Genomic DNA, 7,818 nt, shown 5'->3' on the forward strand with positions numbered 1-7,818 from the left:
AAAGGCAGGGCGGGCGAGATAAGCGGGCGGTTGCCCAGAGACAGGTGGGCGGGCCACGAAGAGCTCGGCCCTGAGTAGGCCTCCTGTCATGGTGACAGGCGGGCAGGCCACAGAGCTCGGCCCCTAGGAGGCCCCCTGTCACGCACCCCTTTAGGCTTCATTCGATAAAATGAGCCCCTTTATCATCTTACCAGTCCTGCCAGAAATCAAGTCTCCCCCCACCAGGGTCTTGTTATCTAAGACGATTCTTGATTTTGTCTGTATACAATACTGATATGAGCTAACAATAGAATTACCATCTGACAAACAATATTGATGTGACATTCTGTAAGATATTGGAGATAATTTAGCTATCATGCCCAGATGCATAATAGTAATGCTTAGTACTTGCAATACTGAGACACTCTCATGGACTCTCTGGTGTGTTAACTTTACCCCATAATTTGGTATCATCTGCAGATTTGGACAGAGTGCTTTGCAGATGATACCAAATTATGGGGTAAAGTTAACACACCAGAGGGTAGGGAACAAATCGAGACAGATCTGGACAGTTTGGAAAGTGGGCAGAACAGAATAGAATGCAGTTCAACAAAGACAAGTGCAAGGTGCTGCACCTAGGGAAAAAGAATTGCCAGCACACTTACAAGCTGGGGGAGGACCTTCTCAACAGCACAGGATGGAAAAGGATATTGAAGTCACTGTTGACTCCAGCATGAACATGAGTCGTCAATGTGATAAAGCGATCAGTAAAGCTAACCACACTTTGTCATACACCTGCTAGTGCATGATAAACAGGTCCAAGGAGGTGATACTTCCCCTTTATGTGGCATCGGTCAGGCTGTAGCTGGAGTACTGTGTCCAGTTTTTGACACCGCACTTCAAGGGGGATGTGGACAACCTCGGGAGGGTTCAGAGGCAGGCCACTCCTATGGTTAGGGTCTTGCAGGCAAAGTCCTACGAGGAGAGATTGAGGGCCCTGGATCTCTTCAGCCTCTGCAAGAGAAGGCTGAAAGGTGATCCTGTGGCCGCCTACAAATTCATTGTGGGGGACAGCAAGGAATAGGAGATGCTCTGTTTACCAGGGCACCTCTTGGAGTAACTAGGAACAACAGCCACAAACTGACGGGGAGCAGATTTAGGTTAGACATGAGGAAGAACTTATTTACGGTAAGGGTTGCCAAAATCTGGAGGGGAGGTGGTGTTCTCCCCTTCCTTGAGGGTCTTTAAGAGGAGGCTAGACATGCACCTAGCTGGGGTCATCTGACCCCAGTGCTCTTTCCTGTCCAGGGCAAGGGGTCAGACTTGATGATCTGCTAAGGTCCCTTCTGACCCTAACATCTATGTATCTATGACTGAATCTATGAAACCCAGAGGAACAGACTTCCACCTTCAGCTTCCTCTGCACAAAAATGAAGTTTATTTTCTACCTATGGGGACTTTTCACTATCTTTAATTTTCCCTGAGCCTGAGGAAGCATGTGTGCACCCAAAAGCTTGCAGAAAAGGATATGTTTTTGCAATGTCTTAGTTGGTCTAATAAAAGGTATCATCTCTGAACCAAGAGTTATAGAGTTTTGCATTTCTTTTAGTACATGTAATGGCATTTATTAATTGTCAGAAGAGTTTATGCACATTTTGTAGTTAAACCACACAGTGTTTCCAGGGGATCCAGAGGGGGTGCAGTTGCATCTCCCCATGGGAGCAGCAGCCAGAGACTTCTGTTAAGTCCCCAAATGAGATGCAAATCCCTGCCCCACTTCCTTTCCCCTCTGTGCTCAGCAGCATCTCCCCTCCCTCTCCATTTCCTTCCTGTCTGCCACTGAACCCAGCTTCTTATGTAGCCCAGCTGAAGCAGAGCAGGAGTGGCTCTGGAGTTCCCCACTCTCAGGGCAACTGGAAACAGTTGATGACAGCACAGTGGTGGGCAGGGGAGGGGGAGAATGGGAGGGGAGGGGACATGCTGCTGAGGGGCACGTTCTTACCTGCTTTAGGGACTTAAAAAATACCTTGGTGCTGCTCCCACGATTGGGCCTTCCTGCCCCACTGCCAGGGCTGGAAAGCTGGGAGTGAAGGCATAGCTATCCCTGAAGTACCAGGTGGTGCTCTTACACACCCCTTTACAAAATCTTGGATCCTTCCACGAATACTCCCATGAAGCAAACTTGACAAATACAGGGAAAAGGACTTGTTCAAAATCATACAATGAGTTAGTGGTACAGCCAACATGAGAATTCAGGAATTTGTCTCCCAAAGCTGTGCTACTATAACCTTAGCTACCTTTGCTTTAAATTAAATGAGACACTTTTTTCATCCAGTAATCAGATTTGTAACATCCTATTAAATAACAGTTATGTTAGAAGTTTGTAATCAGTCAGTGGACACAGAATAATTGTTGCATCCAAGAGGTTAAAACATACTAAAAATGTTTCTTTTCCCAACAAATGCAAATGAAAGTCTGAGTTAGCAGTTTATTGTAGAGTGCATAATGTAGTTTAAATGCCTCAGATGCAAATGGTTCAAATTACATCAATAGGTAAGCTAAATGTGAAACATTTTACAAATTTGCTAAAAATGAATGTATTCCACAAATGAGCAGAGCTACCCAGCATAGTGCTGAGATACCTAGGGGAGAGGTGCCCTATAAGTACCTAAAATAGATTGTTGGAGAAATCTACACAACTCCCTTTTAAATAAATGCTGAACTGAGATTCTGGGCTTTAAGTTATAGACTTGTTACAGACCTAAAAAGGTATTTAGCTACCTAACTCCTGTTTAGGCATCTAAACTCTGATTGATTTCATTGGGAGTTTAGGAGACTATCTAATTTATGGGATTCGGCCCCTCATCTTATAGTAAAATACTGATTGTTCTTACAAAGAGCCATTTACCCCCTGTTTTTCACAATACTTCACAAAGACTGAGATCATGATCCTCTCTTTAGAGCTAGGGAAACTGCCATACAAGCCATATTCTTCACCATGGCAGGAACTTTGTGTGGCTGCCCTGCCCCAGATTCTTCTGTTTCTTCTCCAGGCTAGGAACTCTGTATGTACTTCCCAGTAATGGCCTGAGATCTTGGGGTGGCCAGAAGAAACACTACAAGGACACATTGAAGGCACACCTCAAGAAAACGGATGCTGACATCAAGAGTTGGGAGGAGTTGGCTGCTGATCTACCCCAATGAGGCCACAACCTCAACCAAACTACAGCCTGTTTCGAGGTGAAGTATCTTACCCTGAAAGCAGAGAAGAGAGAACAGAGGAAGGAAAAGGAGAGGAATCCCAGCCTAAGGCCTACTCTCCTCTGCAGAAGGACCTGCAACTTCCTCTCACATACTTATTATTTATCATTATTTAATTTTGTCTGGGAGAGGAGACATTCAGTTCTACTGGGATGGCAGACACGGTTCTTTGGGTAAATGTGATATCTTTTATTAGACCAACTCAATATTTGGAAAACTATTCTTTGCAAACTTTCAGGCACAAACACCCTTTTCCAGGCATAGGGAGAGTCTGGTGGTGCTTTGTGTATTCTCCTGGGTGGAATAGAAGCCAAAATGCAAAAAGCAGGTCTGTGAAGATGCAAATGCAAGGTAGTGAGGGTCAGAGGAAATGGGAGACAATAGAGACAGATAGGTGGGGTGGGGGAAAAAGGGAATGTTGAGCTGGTGATAGATTGTAGCTGGTAAAATGCAGACAGGTTACCAGATGTTAGACAGGTTATAGACATTGGATTTATGGCACATTATATTTAGTCCATGATTTTTTTGTATCAGTAGATTTATGAAGTGAAGTTCATAGGCTCATTTACGAAAGGTGTTTTGTAAATTCCCTTTGAGGATTGTAACTGAGCGATTTGAAGAGAGAGAGAGCACTTTTTTTGTGAGAAGTGAGCATACACGGGTAATTGGATATTTTTGTCTTTGATAGATTTTCAGTTTGTGTTCATTCTGGTATGCAGTTGTTGTTTGGTTTCTCCTACATATTTTCCAGTAGGGGGTTTAGTGCATTGGATGAGATATATTAAATTTCTGTAGGTGCAAGGATAAGATCCAGGAATGGTGATGGTTCTGTTGTGTGATGTGGCTATTGTAGGAAATGTGTTGGCAGGTTTTACATTTCTTGTCCCAGCATGGTCTGGATCCATTCGGTATGCTTTGGGCCATAGGCAGGCAAATTTCTTTGGGGATAAATGATATCTTTTATTAGACCAACTTTGGGCCGTAGGAAGTTTGCTTCAGCCAACAACACTGGGAGGATGGGCAGAACTGTGATGAGGGTATTGTTGTGCTGGAAGGTGCTAATGGCTGCTATTGACTAGTTCTTTGATTTTTGGGGTGGGGGGGTGTAGGTTGTAGCAGATAAACAAACAACCTACACCCCTGTTGATCTATACATAACTGCAGACCTGACTGAAATTGCTGGATATACTCACCAAATGCCAGGAACTGTGTGTTCAACCTCACGCCCTCCTTCCCTCAGTTCTCTATTCTGGGTTTTGCCCATTGAGACCAAGAACATTCCCTGAAATTCTGCAATTGGCTGCTTGTGGTGTTCAAGAGTTACTGTACTACATCCAATTTGTGAAATGTCATCCAGTCAGTAGAGGCCTTCACAAAGTCAACAGGTGGACAGTCAGCATGTAGTACAACTACCTAGTGTTAGTGAGAGTCCACACAACATCTTGACATTCTTTCAGCGCAGATCTCCTCAGCTCTGCTCTTGCTCCTGTTAAACTTAATAATTGAGGTGATATGCATTTGGGGACATAGGTGGATATGGGAACATATTATGTATTCTTTTGGGAGGATTGCAAAATTAGTTATAATTTCTGATATTTGTTTACCAGTAAAAGAATCCCATGTTAATAGTTTTAGTTAATAGCTAATCCCATGTTAAACGTAAAGTTGAGTCAAATGAAATAATGTCTTGCCCATTCCATTGCCATTGTGCTGGAATCTAAGATATTTCTAGAGCACCAGTCATTACCTATGCCATGCTTTTTTTTCCCAAGCTCTAGCCCTTAAATAGATTTTCTCAGACATACAATGCTATTGGTCTTTCTATGTGATAACCCTCCTACTGATACCATTTTAACGTGGAAACAATGCTGAAAGGGGGGAATTATTGTGCCTTAATATACTTTGTTCTTAATAGTTTCAGTGCATATGGGACCAAACCATGTTTTAACTGACATGTTGAATGATGCTTCAGGCACACCAAATTCCCAGGGTGTATGTAATACTCTATGGGAACATCGTTATTATCACAGTTTGTTCTGCTTGAAGAGTGCAAGGAAGCTGCTAGTTTACAAGAGGGCATGTTGACGTAGTGCTTCTGTAGTATAGGAGATGAGCTTTCCTCCTTCCCCCCCCTCCCCCCCCCCAAATTCCCATCTCTTACTCTGTAGCAGGAAATCCAAACTCTACAGCTTCATTCTAGTGCGCCAGATCCAGCAACTGAAACTGACTGGAAACTGAAATATCTGAGTTTAATGTCGCTGTCCAAATTGATTGGAAAAGGAAAAAAAAAAAAGGGTTAATAATGAAAAATGCCCTGCAAGTCTCAATTTTGTCAAGATTTAATTACATAGATAATACTAGTATCTAAGATGCAGACATTTTCACATGGGCTGCACAATTTTTATATTGATGTTGCTTCTTTAAGCCAGCCTGGACTTTGGTGGGAAAAGGTCTCAAGACATTGAGCAATACCCTGTTTTAGGCAATCATGTTGCTATGCCTCATGGGCTAAGCACAACAGTAATTCAGAAAATGAAGCCTTGCTGCATCTATCATAACATTTAAAGTTTACTTTAGTTTTTCACATATTTGAAGATTGCAAAGTGAACCACTTCACTCCACAATGTAATGCTGTCACTGGAATCTGTTCTGAGTCCAAGGGCTTTCTGTAGCTCTGCTGAGTTGGAGGTTTCCTTTCCTCTCTTCCCCTCAATATATTTCAGTCAATGACACTATCGAAAGTCTGACATTAATTCCTAAAAAGTAACTGGCAGCCTTCAGTTGCTAAAATGCTAAACCATGTCATGTCACTACACTTTTTTTCTAAAAAACATGGGAGTTGTTTTCTAAACTTTAAGTTTTAGAAAAAGTTCTTAAACTGTTTTTTCAACTGATTCCCTTCTTAAAAAATCCTAGTTGTTCACAGGCTGTAGTGACAATTTGGATGAAGCAAATTAAAAAATTAGAAGACAAGTGAGATTTCAAAGAATGTTTTAAGACGGGGCCATATGGGAGTAGCATTACTCACATAATTATCCTATTGGCTTTGAAGGGGCTATATATTTAGCTCCCATTCGGCAAAAAAACCATGTTATTCCCTTACTCAGCTTTATATGAGCAGATAGTCCTGTTCAAACCAGTGGGTCTGTTTACATGAGTAAAATTACCCATGTGCTTGAGTATTTAGATAACTCCCCCAGAAAAGCACACTGAAATCCTTCCTCCTGAGAGGGAGACACTTTAACAATCTGCATTTAAAATGAATATGGAACAGAATCTCCCTCCCTAACCTGGCACAGGGCTATAGAGATAACTTGCATGTTAATTTGGTGTATTTGTATTATCTTCTATAAGTTTGTTTTCTTTATGTCCTCCTTCTCTGGGAGTTGTTAATGCCTGGATCCAGAGTGGGTGCAGTAGTGCAGTTGCATCCCCCCCCCCTTGATTCCTGCCTCACTCAAAGTTTAAAACCAACTGCCTGCGGCAGCAGCACTTCATTTTGGGCAGCAGCAAGGGAGTCACTTCACTTCAAGGCTCATAAGAAAGAGTCAGGTAGGTTATAAACTCCTTATCCCACAGGTTCAGCTGATCAAGCAATTCTTTCTTTTGCAATTCTGCTATTAGCTGTTTTTCTTAATGTAGGTACTATTCAACAGCCTGCAGGGCTGTTTTTAACTCTACCTAAAAACATCAACTCAAATGTGGAAACATTAACTCAGGGCCTTGTTACATGTTATAGCGTGAGCTGCTCAAATGTCACTGGGTGTTAGTCCTAGCTCATGTTTGGAGCTTCACATGTTCAGGACGGCAGGGGCCCGGAGGACTGAAAGGTAAGAATCTCCCTCCTTCCCTCTCCGATTCCGGGCTTCACTCTTGTGTCCCCCCTGCCCCCCAGGGGCAGGACAGACGGATGAACCCTTCCCTGTCCGCTCCCCAAGCCGACCGCACAAGTAAGCAGGGCAGCGCGGGGAGCGAGCGGGGCCTGGGGTGCGGGGAGGGTTGGGGGGGCTTTCCACTAAGTTGCAGCCGAGAGGGGCCAGACCCGGGGTGGGGATGGTGCCGACCGGAGAGCAGCCTGGCTGGGGCGGGGTCCCTGCTAGCCCCCGCAGAGCGCTGAGAGCCCGGTCCCGGTGTCCATGTGCGGACAGGCCGGGGCCGAAGCGCCTCAGGCACAAGGCGGGTGTCCCACGCGAGCGCCCCGCGGCCTCCTGCCCTTGTCCCAACGCGAAGAGACGCCCGCTGAGCGCGGGGGCAGGACAGCGCGTCCCTGCGGCCTCCGTGCAGCACGGGGACAGGAGCGGCCGGGCCGGAGCAGCTTTGGGGTGGTCTTGGCTCTAGCAGAGGGCACGGGGCCCCACGCCAAACATTCCGGGGAAGTTCTCGGGCAGCGGCGCCTGGGGCAGGGGCTGGTCCAGGTCCCGGTGCCGCCCCGCCCCCTGGGGGCGATGACGCACGGTCACGTGACGCGCTTGGAATGCCAACAATGTAGCGAAGTCCCGGCGCGTTCCACACTCACAGCCGCGCGGGCCCGGACGGCGCGCACGGGGAGTAGCGCAGCGCCGCCGGGGAGGCGGCCGG

The 7,818-nt window shown here is 45.4% G+C and overlaps 1 protein-coding gene across 3 annotated transcripts in view; it reads left to right on the top strand.

Moving 5' to 3' along the window:
* The window catches only part of LATS2 (large tumor suppressor kinase 2), a 78,599-nt gene that overhangs the window by 872 nt on the left and 69,909 nt on the right, over positions 1–7,818 (top strand). Inside the window, exon 2 of one of the 3 annotated variants that reach the window (XM_006017626.3) lies at positions 3,033–3,219. The exons of 1 other annotated variant lie outside the window; for it this stretch is intronic. The gene's annotated coding sequence lies outside the window, so the exon portion shown is untranslated. Of the gene's footprint in view, positions 1–3,032; positions 3,220–7,005; positions 7,071–7,818 lie in introns of those variants that run through there. One more of the 3 variants, XM_025196628.1, reaches the window with a different exon arrangement.

The sequence above is a fragment of the Alligator sinensis genome, unplaced genomic scaffold (assembly GCF_000455745.1).
Source record: "Alligator sinensis unplaced genomic scaffold, ASM45574v1 scaffold777_1, whole genome shotgun sequence".
Lineage (NCBI taxonomy): Eukaryota > Metazoa > Chordata > Crocodylia > Alligatoridae > Alligator > Alligator sinensis.